Source organism: Ranitomeya variabilis, chromosome 3 (genome assembly GCF_051348905.1).
Source record: "Ranitomeya variabilis isolate aRanVar5 chromosome 3, aRanVar5.hap1, whole genome shotgun sequence".
Taxonomy (NCBI): Eukaryota; Metazoa; Chordata; class Amphibia; order Anura; family Dendrobatidae; genus Ranitomeya; species Ranitomeya variabilis.
Genome location: NC_135234.1, coordinates 375,933,380 through 375,945,930, shown reverse-complemented (window position 1 = coordinate 375,945,930; position 12,551 = coordinate 375,933,380). Strand labels below are relative to the sequence as shown.

The following is a 12,551-nucleotide window of genomic DNA, read 5'->3' as shown; positions in this document are numbered from 1 at the left end:
GTGGGTTTCGGTTGTAGGCCTTGGTGCGGCCCAAGTGGCAAACCATTTCTGATCATCGCTTCTTGGCCAAATGGCTCAAGATCAAGCGTAGTGTCTGCTCTTATCTGATATGTCCCCTATTTGGGGACCATATATTAAATAGATTTTTGGAATAGGGTGCTGGAAATGGAGCTTGCTTTGTCGCACGGAACCTTCACGTGCTGTCACAATGGGGATGGAGGGTGTGGTTATGCAGATTCAAAACGCGTTGTGCACAGCTTGAACACACGCACACCGCAGAACTATCATCTACAGAACTTCCAGAGTTTCTGGAAAATGTCTTCCCTGCGGCAATCTTTTGCTATGTCTCCACAGTGGGTTTCGGTTGTAGGCCTTGGTGCGGCCCAAGTGGCAAACCATTTCTGATCATCGCTTCTCGGCCAAATGGCTCAAGATCAAGCGTAGTGTCTGTTCTTATCTGATACGTCCCCTATTTGGGGACCATATATTAAATGGATTTTTGGAATAGGGAGCTGGAAATGGAGCTTGCTTTGTCACACGGAACCTTCACGTGCTGTCACAATGGGGATGGAGGGTGTGGTTATGCAGATTCAAAACGCGTTGTGCACAGCTTGAACACACGCACACCGCAGAACTATCATCTACAGAACTTCCAGAGTTTCTGGAAAATGTCTTCCCTGCGGCAATCTTTTGCTATGTCTCCACAGTGGGTTTCGGTTGTAGGCCTTGGTGCGGCCCAAGTGGCAAACCATTTCTGATCATCGCTTCTCGGCCAAATGGCTCAAGATCAAGCGTAGTGTCTGTTCTTATCTGATACGTCCCCTATTTGGGGACCATATATTAAATGGATTTTTGGAATAGGGAGCTGGAAATGGAGCTTGCTTTGTCACACGGAACCTTCACGTGCTGTCACAATGGGGATGGAGGGTGTGGTTATGCAGATTCAAAACGCGTTGTGCACAGCTTGAACACACGCACACTGCAGAACTGTCATCGACAGAGCTTCCAGAGTTTCTGGAAAATGTCTTCCCTGCGGCAATCTTTTGCTATGTCTCCACAGTGGGTTTCGGTTGTAGGCCTTGGTGCGGCCCAAGTGGCAAACCATTTCTGATCATCGCTTCTCGGCCAAATGGCTCAAGATCAAGCGTAGTGTCTGTTCTTATCTGATACGTCCCCTATTTGGGGACCATATATTAAATAGATTTTTGGAATAGGGAGCTGGAAATGGAGCTTGCTTTGTCGCACGGAACCTTCACGTGCTGTCACAATGGGGATGGAGGGTGTGGTTATGCAGATTCAAAACGCGTTGTGCACAGCTTGAACACACGCACACCGCAGAACTGTCATCGACAGAGCTTCCAGAGTTTCTGGAAAATGTCTTCCCTGCGGCAATCTTTTGCTATGTCTCCACAGTGGGTTTCGGTTTTAGGCCTTGGTGCGGCCCAAGTGGCAAACCATTTCTGATCATCGCTTCTCGGCCAAATGGCTCAAGATCAAGCGTAGTGTCTGTTCTTATCTGATACGTCCCCTATTTGGGGACCATATATTAAATGGATTTTTGGAATAGGGAGCTGGAAATGGAGCTTGCTTTGTCACACGGAACCTTCACGTGCTGTCACAATGGGGATGGAGGGTGTGGTTATGCAGATTCAAAACGTGTTGTGCACAGCTTGAACACACGCACACCGCAGAACTGTCATCTACAGAGCTTCCAGAGTTTTTGGAAAATGTCTTCCCTGCGGCAATCTTTTGCTATGTCTCCACAGGGGGTTTCGGTTGTAGGCCTTGGTGCGGCCCAAGTGGCAAACCATTTCTGATCATCGCTTCTCGGCCAAATGGCTCAAGATCAAGCGTAGTGTCTGTTCTTATCTGATACGTCCCCTATTTGGGGACCATATATTAAATAGATTTTTGGAATAGGGAGCTGGAAATGGAGCTTGCTTTGTCACACGGAACCTTCACGTGCTGTCACAATGGGGATGGAGGGTGTGGTTATGCAGATTCAAAACGCGTTGTGCACTGCTTGAACACACGCACACCGCAGAACTGTCATCTACAGAGCTTCCAGAGTTTTTGGAAAATGTCTCTCCTGCGGCAATCTTTTGCTATGTCTCCACAGTGGGTTTCGGTTGTAGGCCTTGGTGTGGCCCAAGTGGCAAACCATTTCTGATCATCGCTTCTCGGCCAAATGGCTCAAGATCAAGCGTAGTGTCTGTTCTTATCTGATACATCCACTATTTGGGGACCATATATTAAATGGATTTTTGGAATAGGGAGCTGGAAATGGAGCTTGCTTCGTCGCACGGAACCTTCACGTGCTGTCACAATGGGGATGGAGGGTGTGGTTATGCAGATTCAAAACGCGTTGTGCACAGCTTGAACACACGCACACCGCAGAACTGTCATCTACAGAGCTTCCAGAGTTTCTGGAAAATGTCTTCCCTGCGGCAATCTTTTGCTATGTCTCCACAGTGGGTTTCGGTTGTAGGCCTTGGTGCGGCCCAAGTGGCAAACCATTTCTGATCATCGCTTCTCGGCCAAATGGCTCAAGATCAAGCGTAGTGTCTGTTCTTATCTGATACGTCCCCTATTTGGGGACCATATATTAAATGGATTTTTGGAATAGGGAGCTGGAAATGGAGCTTGCTTTGTCACACGGAACCTTCACGTGCTGTCACAATGGGGATGGAGGGTGTGGTTATGCAGATTCGAAACGCGTTGTGCACAGCTTGAACACACGCACACCGCAGAACTGTCATCTACAGAGCTTCCAGAGTTTCTGGAAAATGTCTTCCCTGCGGCAATCTTTTGCTAAGTCTCCACAGTGGGTTTCGGTTGTAGGCCTTGGTGCGGCCCAAGTGGCAAATCATTTCTGATCATCGCTTCTCGGCCAAATGGCTCAAGATCAAGCGTAGAGTCTGTTCTTATCTGATACGTCCCCTATTTGGGGACCATATATTAAATGGATTTTTGGAATAGGATGCTGGAAATGGAGCTTGCTTTGTCGCACGGAACCTTCACGTGCTGTCACAATGGGGATGGAGGGTGTGGTTATGCAGATTCAAAACGCGTTGTGCACTGCTTGAACACACGCACACCGCAGAACTGTCATCTACAGAGCTTCCAGAGTTTTTGGAAAATGTCTTCCCTGCGGCAATCTTTTGCTATGTCTCCACAGTGGGTTTCGGTTGTAGGCCTTGGTGCGGCCCAAGTGGCAAACCATTTCTGATCATCGCTTCTCGGCCAAATGGCTCAAGATCAAGTGTAGTGTCTGTTCTTATCTGATACGTCCCCTATTTGGGGACCATATATTAAATAGATTTTTGGAATAGGGAGCTGGAAATGGAGCTTGCTTTGTCGCACGGAACCTTCACGTGCTGTCACAATGGGGATGGAGGGTGTGGTTATGCAGATTCAAAACGCGTTGTGCACAGCTTGAACACACGCACACCGCAGAACTGTCATCTACAGAGCTTCCAGAGTTTCTGGAAAATGTCTTCCCTGCGGCAATCTTTTGCTATGTCTCCACAGTGGGTTTCGGTTGTAGGCCTTGGTGTGGCCCAAGTGGCAAACCATTTCTGATCATCGCTTCTCGGCCAAATGGCTCAAGATCAAGCGTAGTGTCTGTTCTTATCTGATACGTCCCCTATTTGGGGACCATATATTAAATGGATTTTTGGAATAGGGAGCTGGAAATGGAGCTTGCTTCGTCGCACGGAACCTTCACGTGCTGTCACAATGGGGATGGAGGGTGTGGTTATGCAGATTCAAAACGCGTTGTGCACAGCTTGAACACACGCACACCGCAGAACTGTCATCTACAGAGCTTCCAGAGTTTCTGGAAAATGTCTTCCCTGCGGCAATCTTTTGCTATGTCTCCACAGTGGGTTTCGGTTGTAGGCCTTGGTGCGGCCCAAGTGGCAAACCATTTCTGATCATCGCTTCTCGGCCAAATGGCTCAAGATCAAGCGTAGTGTCTGTTCTTATCTGATACGTCCCCTATTTGGGGACCATATATTAAATGGATTTTTGGAATAGGGAGCTGGAAATGGAGCTTGCTTTGTCACACGGAACCTTCACGTGCTGTCACAATGGGGATGGAGGGTGTGGTTATGCAGATTTGAAACGCGTTGTGCACAGCTTGAACACACGCACACCGCAGAACTGTCATCTACAGAGCTTTCAGAGTTTCTGGAAAATGTCTTCCCTGCGGCAATCTTTTGCTAAGTCTCCACAGTGGGTTTCGGTTGTAGGCCTTGGTGCGGCCCAAGTGGCAAATCATTTCTGATCATCGCTTCTCGGCCAAATGGCTCAAGATCAAGCGTAGAGTCTGTTCTTATCTGATACGTCCCCTATTTGGGGACCATATATTAAATGGATTTTTGGAATAGGATGCTGGAAATGGAGCTTGCTTTGTCGCACGGAACCTTCACGTGCTGTCACAATGGGGATGGAGGGTGTGGTTATGCAGATTCAAAACGCGTTGTGCACAGCTTGAACACACGCACACCGCAGAACTGTCATCTACAGAGCTTCCAGAGTTTCTGGAAAATGTCTTCCCTGCGGCAATCTTTTGCTATGTCTCCACAGTGGGTTTCGGTTGTAGGCCTAGGTGCGGCCCAAATGGCGAACCATTTCTGATCATCGCTTCTCGGCCAAATGGCTCAAGATCAAGCGTAGTGTCTGTTCTTATCTGATACGTCCCCTATTTGGGGACCATATATTAAATAGATTTTTGGAATAGGGAGCTGGAAATGGAGCTTGCTTTGTCGCACGGAACCTTCACGTGCTGTCACAATGGGGATGGAGGGTGTGGTTATGCAGATTCAAAACGCGTTGTGCACAGCTTGAACACACGCACACCGCAGAACTGTCATCTACAGAGCTTCCAGAGTTTCTGGAAAATGTCTTCCCTGCGGCAATCTTTTGCTATGTCTCCACAGTGGGTTTCGGTTGTAGGCCTTGGTGCGGCCCAAGTGGCAAACCATTTCTGATCATCGCTTCTCGGCCAAATGGCTCAAGATCAAGCGTAGTGTCTGTTCTTATCTGATACGTCCCCTATTTGGGGACCATATATTAAATAGATTTTTGGAATAGGGAGCTGGAAATGGAGCTTGCTTTGTCGCATGGAACCTTCACGTGCTGTCACAATGGGGATGGAGGGTGTGGTTATGCAGATTCAAAACGCGTTGTGCACAGCTTGTCTCCACAGTGGGTTTCGGTTGTAGGCCTTGGTGCGGCCCAAGTGGCAAACCATTTCTGATCATCGCTTCTCGGCCAAATGGCTCAAGATCAAGCGTAGTGTCTGTTCTTATCTGATACGTCCCCTATTTGGGGACCATATATTAAATGGATTTTTGGAATAGGGAGCTGGAAATGGAGCTTGCTTTGTCGCACGGAACCTTCACGTGCTGTCATAATGGGGATGGAGGGTGTGGTTATGCAGATTCAAAACGCGTTGTGCACAGCTTGAACACACGCACACCGCAGAACTGTCATCTACAGAGCTTCCAGAGTTTCTGGAAAATGTCTTCCCTGCGGCAATCTTTTGCTATGTCTCCACAGTGGGTTTCGGTTGTAGGCCTTGGTGCGGCCCAAGTGGCAAACCATTTCTGATCATCGCTTCTCGGCCAAATGGCTCAAGATCAAGCGTAGTGTCTGTTCTTATCTGATATGTCCCCTATTTGGGGACCATATATTAAATAGATTTTTGGAATAGGGAGCTGGAAATGGAGCTTGCTTTGTCGCATGGAACCTTCACGTGCTGTCACAATGGGGATGGAGGGTGTGGTTATGCAGATTCAAAACGCGTTGTGCACAGCTTGAACACACGCACACCGCAGAACTGTCATCTACAGAGCTTCCAGAGTTTTTGGAAAATGTCTTCCCTGCGGCAATCTTTTGCTATGTCTCCACAGTGGGTTTCGGTTGTAGGCCTTGGTGCGGCCCAAGTGGCAAACCATTTCTGATCATCGCTTCTCGGCCAAATGGCTCAAGATCAAGCGTAGTGTCTGTTCTTATCTGATACGTCCCCTATTTGGGGACCATATATTAAATAGATTTTTGGAATAGGGAGCTGGAAATGGAGCTTGCTTTGTCGCACGGAACCTTCACGTGCTGTCACAATGGGGATGGAGGGTGTGGTTATGCAGATTCAAAACGCGTTGTGCACAGCTTGAACACACGCACACCGCAGAACTGTCATCGACAGAGCTTCCAGAGTTTCTGGAAAATGTCTTCCCTGCGGCAATCTTTTGCTATGTCTCCACAGTGGGTTTCGGTTTTAGGCCTTGGTGCGGCCCAAGTGGCAAACCATTTCTGATCATCGCTTCTCGGCCAAATGGCTCAAGATCAAGCGTAGTGTCTGTTCTTATCTGATACGTCCCCTATTTGGGGACCATATATTAAATGGATTTTTGGAATAGGGAGCTGGAAATGGAGCTTGCTTTGTCACACGGAACCTTCACGTGCTGTCACAATGGGGATGGAGGGTGTGGTTATGCAGATTCAAAACGCGTTGTGCACTGCTTGAACACACGCACACCGCAGAACTGTCATCTACAGAGCTTCCAGAGTTTTTGGAAAATGTCTTCCCTGCGGCAATCTTTTGCTATGTCTCCACAGTGGGTTTCGGTTGTAGGCCTTGGTGCGGCCCAAGTGGCAAACCATTTCTGATCATCGCTTCTCGGCCAAATGGCTCAAGATCAAGTGTAGTGTCTGTTCTTATCTGATACGTCCCCTATTTGGGGACCATATATTAAATAGATTTTTGGAATAGGGAGCTGGAAATGGAGCTTGCTTTGTCGCACGGAACCTTCACGTGCTGTCACAATGGGGATGGAGGGTGTGGTTATGCAGATTCAAAACGCGTTGTGCACAGCCTGAACACACGCACACCGCAGAACTGTCATCTACAGAGCTTCCAGAGTTTCTGGAAAATGTCTTCCCTGCGGCAATCTTTTGCTATGTCTCCACAGTGGGTTTCGGTTGTAGGCCTTGGTGTGGCCCAAGTGGCAAACCATTTCTGATCATCGCTTCTCGGCCAAATGGCTCAAGATCAAGCGTAGTGTCTGTTCTTATCTGATACGTCCCCTATTTGGGGACCATATATTAAATGGATTTTTGGAATAGGGAGCTGGAAATGGAGCTTGCTTCGTCGCACGGAACCTTCACGTGCTGTCACAATGGGGATGGAGGGTGTGGTTATGCAGATTCAAAACGCGTTGTGCACAGCTTGAACACACGCACACCACAGAACTGTCATCGACAGAGCTTCCAGAGTTTCTGGAAAATGTCTTCCCTGCTGCAATCTTTTGCTATGTCTCCACAGTGGGTTTCGGTTGTAGGCCTTGGTGCGGCCCAAGTGGCAAACCATTTCTGATCATCGCTTCTCGGCCAAATGGCTCAAGATCAAGCGTAGTGTCTGTTCTTATCTGATACGTCCCCTATTTGGGGACCATATATTACATGGATTTTTGGAATAGGGAGCTGGAAATGGAGCTTGCTTTGTCACACGGAACCTTCACGTGCTGTCACAATGGGGATGGAGGGTGTGGTTATGCAGATTCGAAACGCGTTGTGCACAGCTTGAACACACGCACACCGCAGAACTGTCATCTACAGAGCTTCCAGAGTTTCTGGAAAATGTCTTCCCTGCGGCAATCTTTTGCTAAGTCTCCACAGTGGGTTTCGGTTGTAGGCCTTGGTGCGGCCCAAGTGGCAAACCATTTCTGATCATCGCTTCTCGGCCAAATGGCTCAAGATCAAGCGTAGAGTCTGTTCTTATCTGATACGTCCCTTATTTGGGGACCATATATTAAATGGATTTTTGGAATAGGATGCTGGAAATGGAGCTTGCTTTGTCGCACGGAACCTTCACGTGCTGTCACAATGGGGATGGAGGGTGTGGTTATGCAGATTCAAAACGCGTTGTGCACAGCTTGAACACACGCACACCGCAGAACTGTCATCTACAGAGCTTCCAGAGTTTCTGGAAAATGTCTTCCCTGCGGCAATCTTTTGCTATATCTCCACAGTGGGTTTCGGTTGTAGGCCTTGGTGCGGCCCAAATGGCAAACCATTTCTGATCATCGCTTCTCGGCCAAATGGCTCAAGATCAAGCGTAGAGTCTGTTCTTATCTGATACGTCCCCTATTTGGGGACCATATATTAAATGGATTTTTGGAATAGGGAGCTGGCAATGGAGCTTGCTTTGTCGCACGGAACCTTCACGTGCTGTCACAATGGGGATGGAGGGTGTGGTTATGCAGATTCGAAACGCGTTGTATACAGCTTGAACACACGCACACCGCAGAACTGTCATCTACAGAGCTTCCAAAGTTTCTGGAAAATGTCTTCCCTGCGGCAATCTTTTGCTATGTCTCCACAGTGGGTTTCGGTTGTAGGCCTTGGTGCGGCCCAAGTGGCAAACCATTTCTGATCATCGCTTCTCGGCCAAATGGCTCAAGATCAAGCGTAGTGTCTGTTCTTATCTGATACGTCCCCTATTTGGGGACCATATATTAAATGGATTTTTGGAATAGGGAGCTGGAAATGGAGCTTGCTTTGTCGCACGGAACCTTCACGTGCTGTCACAATGGGGATGGAGGGTGTGGTTATGCAGATTCAAAACGCGTTGTGCACAGCTTGAACACACGCACACCGCAGAACTGTCATCTACAGAGCTTCCAGAGTTTCTGGAAAATGTCTTCCCTGCGGCAATCTTTTGCTATGTCTCCACAGTGGGTTTCGGTTGTAGGCCTTGGTGCGGCCCAAGTGGCAAACCATTTCTGATCATCGCTTCTCGGCCAAATGGCTCAAGATCAAGCGTAGTGTCTGTTCTTATCTGATACGTACCCTATTTGGGGACCATATATTAAATAGATTTTTGGAATAGGGAACTGGAAATGGAGCTTGCTTTGTCGCACGGAACCTTCACTTGCTTTCACAATGGGGATGGAGGGTGTGGTTATGCAGATTCAAAACGCGTTGTGCACAGCTTGAACACACGCACACCGCAGAACTGTCATCTACAGAACTTCCAGAGTTTCTGGAAAATGTCTTCCCTGCGGCAATCTTTTGCTATGTCTCCACAGTGGGTTTCGGTTGTAGGCCTTGGTGCGGCCCAAGTGGCACACCATTTCTGATCATCGCTTCTCGGCCAAATGGCTCAAGATCAAGCGTAGTGTCTGTTCCTATCTGATACGTCCCCTATTTGGGGACCATATATTAAATGGATTTTTGGAATAGGGAGCTGGAAATGGAGCTTGCTTTGTCGCACGGAACCTTCACGTGCTGTCACAATGGGGATGGAGGGTGTGGTTATGCAGATTCAAAACGCGTTGTGCACAGCTTGAACACACGCACACCGCAGAACTGTCATCTACAGAGCTTCCAGAGTTTCTGGAAAATGTCTTCCCTGCGGCAATCTTTTGCTATGTCTCCACAGTGGGTTTCAGTTGTAGGCCTTGGTGCGGCCCAAGTGGCAAACAATTTCTGATCATCGCTTCTCGGCCAAATGGCTCAAGATCAAGCGTAGTGTCTGTTCTTCTCGGATACGTCCCCTATTTGGGGACCATATATTAAATGGATTTTTGGAATAGGGAGCTGGAAATGGAGCTTGCTTTGTCACACGGAACCTTCACGTGCTGTCACAATGGGGATGGAGGGTGTGATTATGCAGATTCAAAACGCGTTGTGCACAGCTTGAACACACGCACACCGCAGAACTGTCATCGACAAAGCTTCCAGAGTTTCTGGAAAATGTCTTCCCTGCGGCAATCTTTTGCTATGTCTCCACAGTGGGTTTCGGTTGTAGGCCTTGGTGCGGCCCAAGTGGCAAACCATTTCTGATCATCGTTTCTCGGCCAAATGGCTCAAGATCAAGCGTAGTGTCTGTTCTTATCTGATACGTCCCCTATTTGGGGACCATATATTAAATAGATTTTTGGAATAGGGAGCTGGAAATGGAGCTTGCTTTGTCGCACAGAACCTTCACGTGCTGTCACAATGGGGATGGAGGGTGTGGTTATGCAGATTCAAAATGCGTTGTGCACAGCTTGAACACACGCACACCGCAGAACTGTCATCTACAGAGCTTCCAGGGTTTCTGGAAAATGTCTTCCCTGCGGCAATCTTTTGCTATGTCTCCACAGTGGGTTACGGTTGTAGGCCTTGGTGAGGCCTAAGTGGCAAACCATTTCTGATCATCGCTTCTCGGCCAAATGGCTCAAGATCAAGCGTAGTGTCTGTTCTTATCTGATACGTCCCCTATTTGGGGACCATATATTAAATGGATTTTTGGAAAACGGAGCTGGAAATGGAGCTTGCTTCGTCGGACGGAACCTTCACATGCTGTCACAATGGGGATGGAGGGTGTGGTTATGCAGATTCAAAACGCGTTGTGCACAGCTTGAACACACGCACACCGCAGAACTGTCATCGACAGAGCTTCCAGAGTTTCTGGAAAATGTCTTCCCTGCGGCAATCTTTTGCTATGTCTCCACAGTGGGTTTCGGTTGTAGGCCTTGGTGCGGCCCAAGTGGCAAACCATTTCTGATCATCGCTTCTTGGCCAAATGGCTCAAGATCAAGCGTAGTGTCTGCTCTTATCTGATATGTCCCCTATTTGGGGACCATATATTAAATAGATTTTTGGAATAGGGAGCTGGAAATGGAGCTTGCTTTGTCGCACGGAACCTTCACGTGCTGTCACAATGGGGATGGAGGGTGTGGTTATGCAGATTCAAAACGCGTTGTGCACAGCTTGAACACACGCACACCGCAGAACTATCATCTACAGAACCTCCAGAGTTTCTGGAATATGTCTTCCCTGCGGCAATCTTTTGCTATGTCTCCACAGTGGGTTTCGGTTGTAGGCCTTGGTGCGGCCCAAGTGGCAAACCATTTCTGATCATCGCTTCTCGGCCAAATGGCTCAAGATCAAGCGTAGTGTCTGTTCTTATCTGATACGTCCCCTATTTGGGGACCATATATTAAATGGATTTTTGGAATAAGGAGCTGGAAATGGAGCTTGCTTTGTCACACGGAACCTTCACGTGCTGTCACAATGGGGATGGAGGGTGTGGTTATGCAGATTCAAAACGCGTTGTGCACAGCTTGAACACACGCACACTGCAGAACTGTCATCGACAGAGCTTCCAGAGTTTCTGGAAAATGTCTTCCCTGCGGCAATCTTTTGCTATGTCTCCACAGTGGGTTTCGGTTGTAGGCCTTGGTGCGGCCCAAGTGGCAAACCATTTCTGATCATCGCTTCTCGGCCAAATGGCTCAAGATCAAGCGTAGTGTCTGTTCTTATCTGATACGTCCCCTATTTGGGGACCATATATTAAATAGATTTTTGGAATAGGGAGCTGGAAATGGAGCTTGCTTTGTCGCACGGAACCTTCACGTGCTGTCACAATGGGGATGGAGGGTGTGGTTATGCAGATTTAAAACGCGTTGTGCACAGCTTGAACACACGCACACCGCAGAACTGTCATCGACAGAGCTTCCAGAGTTTCTGGAAAATGTCTTCCCTGCGGCAATCTTTTGCTATGTCTCCACAGTGGGTTTCGGTTTTAGGCCTTGGTGCGGCCCAAGTGGCAAACCATTTCTGATCATCGCTTCTCGGCCAAATGGCTCAAGATCAAGCGTAGTGTCTGTTCTTATCTGATACGTCCCCTATTTGGGGACCATATATTAAATGGATTTTTGGAATAGGGAGCTGGAAATGGAGCTTGCTTTGTCACACGGAACCTTCACGTGCTGTCACAATGGGGATGGAGGGTGTGGTTATGCAGATTCAAAACGCGTTGTGCACAGCTTGAACACACGCACACCGCAGAACTGTCATCTACAGAGCTTCCAGAGTTTTTGGAAAATGTCTTCCCTGCGGCAATCTTTTGCTATGTCTCCACAGTGGGTTTCGGTTGTAGGCCTTGGTGCGGCCCAAGTGGCAAACCATTTCTGATCATCGCTTCTCGGCCAAATGGCTCAAGATCAAGCGTAGTGTCTGTTCTTATCTGATACGTCCCCTATTTGGGGACCATATATTAAATAGATTTTTGGAATAGGGAGCTGGAAATGGAGCTTGCTTTGTCGCACGGAACCTTCACGTGCTGTCACAGTGGGGATGGAGGGTGTGGTTATGCAGATTCAAAACGCGTTGTGCACAGCTTGAACACACGCACACCGCAGAACTGTCATCGACAGAGCTTCCAGAGTTTCTGGAAAATGTCTTCCCTGCGGCAATCTTTTGCTATGTCTCCACAGTGGGTTTCGGTTTTAGGCCTTGGTGCGGCCCAAGTGGCAAACCATTTCTGATCATCGCTTCTCGGCCAAATGGCTCAAGATCAAGCGTAGTGTCTGTTCTTATCTGATACGTCCCCTATTTGGGGACCATATATTAAATGGATTTTTGGAATAGGGAGCTGGAAATGGAGCTTGCTTTGTCACACGGAACCTTCACGTGCTGTCACAATGGGGATGGAGGGTGTGGTTATGCAGATTCAAAACGCGTTGTGCACAGCTTGAACACACGCACACCGCAGA

The 12,551-nt window shown here is 48.3% G+C and overlaps 36 pseudogenes; all 36 read left to right on the top strand.

The window, feature by feature from the left end:
* The first annotated feature begins 54 nt into the window (after positions 1-54).
* On the top strand, positions 55-230 carry LOC143760469 (U2 spliceosomal RNA; annotated as a pseudogene).
* Positions 231-407: 177 nt separating this feature from the next.
* Positions 408-583, top strand: LOC143760980 (U2 spliceosomal RNA; annotated as a pseudogene).
* A 177-nt stretch (positions 584-760) lies between these two features.
* On the top strand, positions 761-936 carry LOC143760979 (U2 spliceosomal RNA; annotated as a pseudogene).
* Positions 937-1,113: 177 nt separating this feature from the next.
* On the top strand, positions 1,114-1,289 carry LOC143759690 (U2 spliceosomal RNA; annotated as a pseudogene).
* A 177-nt stretch (positions 1,290-1,466) lies between these two features.
* On the top strand, positions 1,467-1,642 carry LOC143760978 (U2 spliceosomal RNA; annotated as a pseudogene).
* A 177-nt stretch (positions 1,643-1,819) lies between these two features.
* LOC143760667 (U2 spliceosomal RNA) lies at positions 1,820-1,995 on the top strand (annotated as a pseudogene).
* Positions 1,996-2,172: 177 nt separating this feature from the next.
* LOC143762836 (U2 spliceosomal RNA) lies at positions 2,173-2,348 on the top strand (annotated as a pseudogene).
* A 177-nt stretch (positions 2,349-2,525) lies between these two features.
* On the top strand, positions 2,526-2,701 carry LOC143760977 (U2 spliceosomal RNA; annotated as a pseudogene).
* A 177-nt stretch (positions 2,702-2,878) lies between these two features.
* LOC143761841 (U2 spliceosomal RNA) lies at positions 2,879-3,054 on the top strand (annotated as a pseudogene).
* A 177-nt stretch (positions 3,055-3,231) lies between these two features.
* LOC143761205 (U2 spliceosomal RNA) lies at positions 3,232-3,407 on the top strand (annotated as a pseudogene).
* A 177-nt stretch (positions 3,408-3,584) lies between these two features.
* On the top strand, positions 3,585-3,760 carry LOC143763929 (U2 spliceosomal RNA; annotated as a pseudogene).
* Positions 3,761-3,937: 177 nt separating this feature from the next.
* LOC143760975 (U2 spliceosomal RNA) lies at positions 3,938-4,113 on the top strand (annotated as a pseudogene).
* A 177-nt stretch (positions 4,114-4,290) lies between these two features.
* On the top strand, positions 4,291-4,466 carry LOC143761840 (U2 spliceosomal RNA; annotated as a pseudogene).
* Positions 4,467-4,643: 177 nt separating this feature from the next.
* LOC143759689 (U2 spliceosomal RNA) lies at positions 4,644-4,819 on the top strand (annotated as a pseudogene).
* A 177-nt stretch (positions 4,820-4,996) lies between these two features.
* Positions 4,997-5,172, top strand: LOC143761303 (U2 spliceosomal RNA; annotated as a pseudogene).
* Positions 5,173-5,265: 93 nt separating this feature from the next.
* On the top strand, positions 5,266-5,441 carry LOC143760504 (U2 spliceosomal RNA; annotated as a pseudogene).
* Positions 5,442-5,618: 177 nt separating this feature from the next.
* LOC143760764 (U2 spliceosomal RNA) lies at positions 5,619-5,794 on the top strand (annotated as a pseudogene).
* A 177-nt stretch (positions 5,795-5,971) lies between these two features.
* LOC143759688 (U2 spliceosomal RNA) lies at positions 5,972-6,147 on the top strand (annotated as a pseudogene).
* A 177-nt stretch (positions 6,148-6,324) lies between these two features.
* On the top strand, positions 6,325-6,500 carry LOC143760974 (U2 spliceosomal RNA; annotated as a pseudogene).
* Positions 6,501-6,677: 177 nt separating this feature from the next.
* Positions 6,678-6,853, top strand: LOC143761194 (U2 spliceosomal RNA; annotated as a pseudogene).
* Positions 6,854-7,030: 177 nt separating this feature from the next.
* LOC143763918 (U2 spliceosomal RNA) lies at positions 7,031-7,206 on the top strand (annotated as a pseudogene).
* Positions 7,207-7,383: 177 nt separating this feature from the next.
* On the top strand, positions 7,384-7,559 carry LOC143761403 (U2 spliceosomal RNA; annotated as a pseudogene).
* Positions 7,560-7,736: 177 nt separating this feature from the next.
* LOC143762720 (U2 spliceosomal RNA) lies at positions 7,737-7,912 on the top strand (annotated as a pseudogene).
* Positions 7,913-8,089: 177 nt separating this feature from the next.
* Positions 8,090-8,265, top strand: LOC143762111 (U2 spliceosomal RNA; annotated as a pseudogene).
* A 177-nt stretch (positions 8,266-8,442) lies between these two features.
* LOC143759989 (U2 spliceosomal RNA) lies at positions 8,443-8,618 on the top strand (annotated as a pseudogene).
* Positions 8,619-8,795: 177 nt separating this feature from the next.
* LOC143761507 (U2 spliceosomal RNA) lies at positions 8,796-8,972 on the top strand (annotated as a pseudogene).
* Positions 8,973-9,148: 176 nt separating this feature from the next.
* On the top strand, positions 9,149-9,324 carry LOC143762417 (U2 spliceosomal RNA; annotated as a pseudogene).
* Positions 9,325-9,501: 177 nt separating this feature from the next.
* On the top strand, positions 9,502-9,680 carry LOC143762649 (U2 spliceosomal RNA; annotated as a pseudogene).
* A 174-nt stretch (positions 9,681-9,854) lies between these two features.
* Positions 9,855-10,030, top strand: LOC143760578 (U2 spliceosomal RNA; annotated as a pseudogene).
* Positions 10,031-10,207: 177 nt separating this feature from the next.
* On the top strand, positions 10,208-10,385 carry LOC143759499 (U2 spliceosomal RNA; annotated as a pseudogene).
* A 175-nt stretch (positions 10,386-10,560) lies between these two features.
* On the top strand, positions 10,561-10,736 carry LOC143761985 (U2 spliceosomal RNA; annotated as a pseudogene).
* Positions 10,737-10,913: 177 nt separating this feature from the next.
* LOC143760726 (U2 spliceosomal RNA) lies at positions 10,914-11,089 on the top strand (annotated as a pseudogene).
* A 177-nt stretch (positions 11,090-11,266) lies between these two features.
* LOC143759687 (U2 spliceosomal RNA) lies at positions 11,267-11,442 on the top strand (annotated as a pseudogene).
* A 177-nt stretch (positions 11,443-11,619) lies between these two features.
* On the top strand, positions 11,620-11,795 carry LOC143760973 (U2 spliceosomal RNA; annotated as a pseudogene).
* A 177-nt stretch (positions 11,796-11,972) lies between these two features.
* LOC143759368 (U2 spliceosomal RNA) lies at positions 11,973-12,148 on the top strand (annotated as a pseudogene).
* A 177-nt stretch (positions 12,149-12,325) lies between these two features.
* Positions 12,326-12,501, top strand: LOC143760971 (U2 spliceosomal RNA; annotated as a pseudogene).
* Positions 12,502-12,551: the final 50 nt, after the last annotated feature.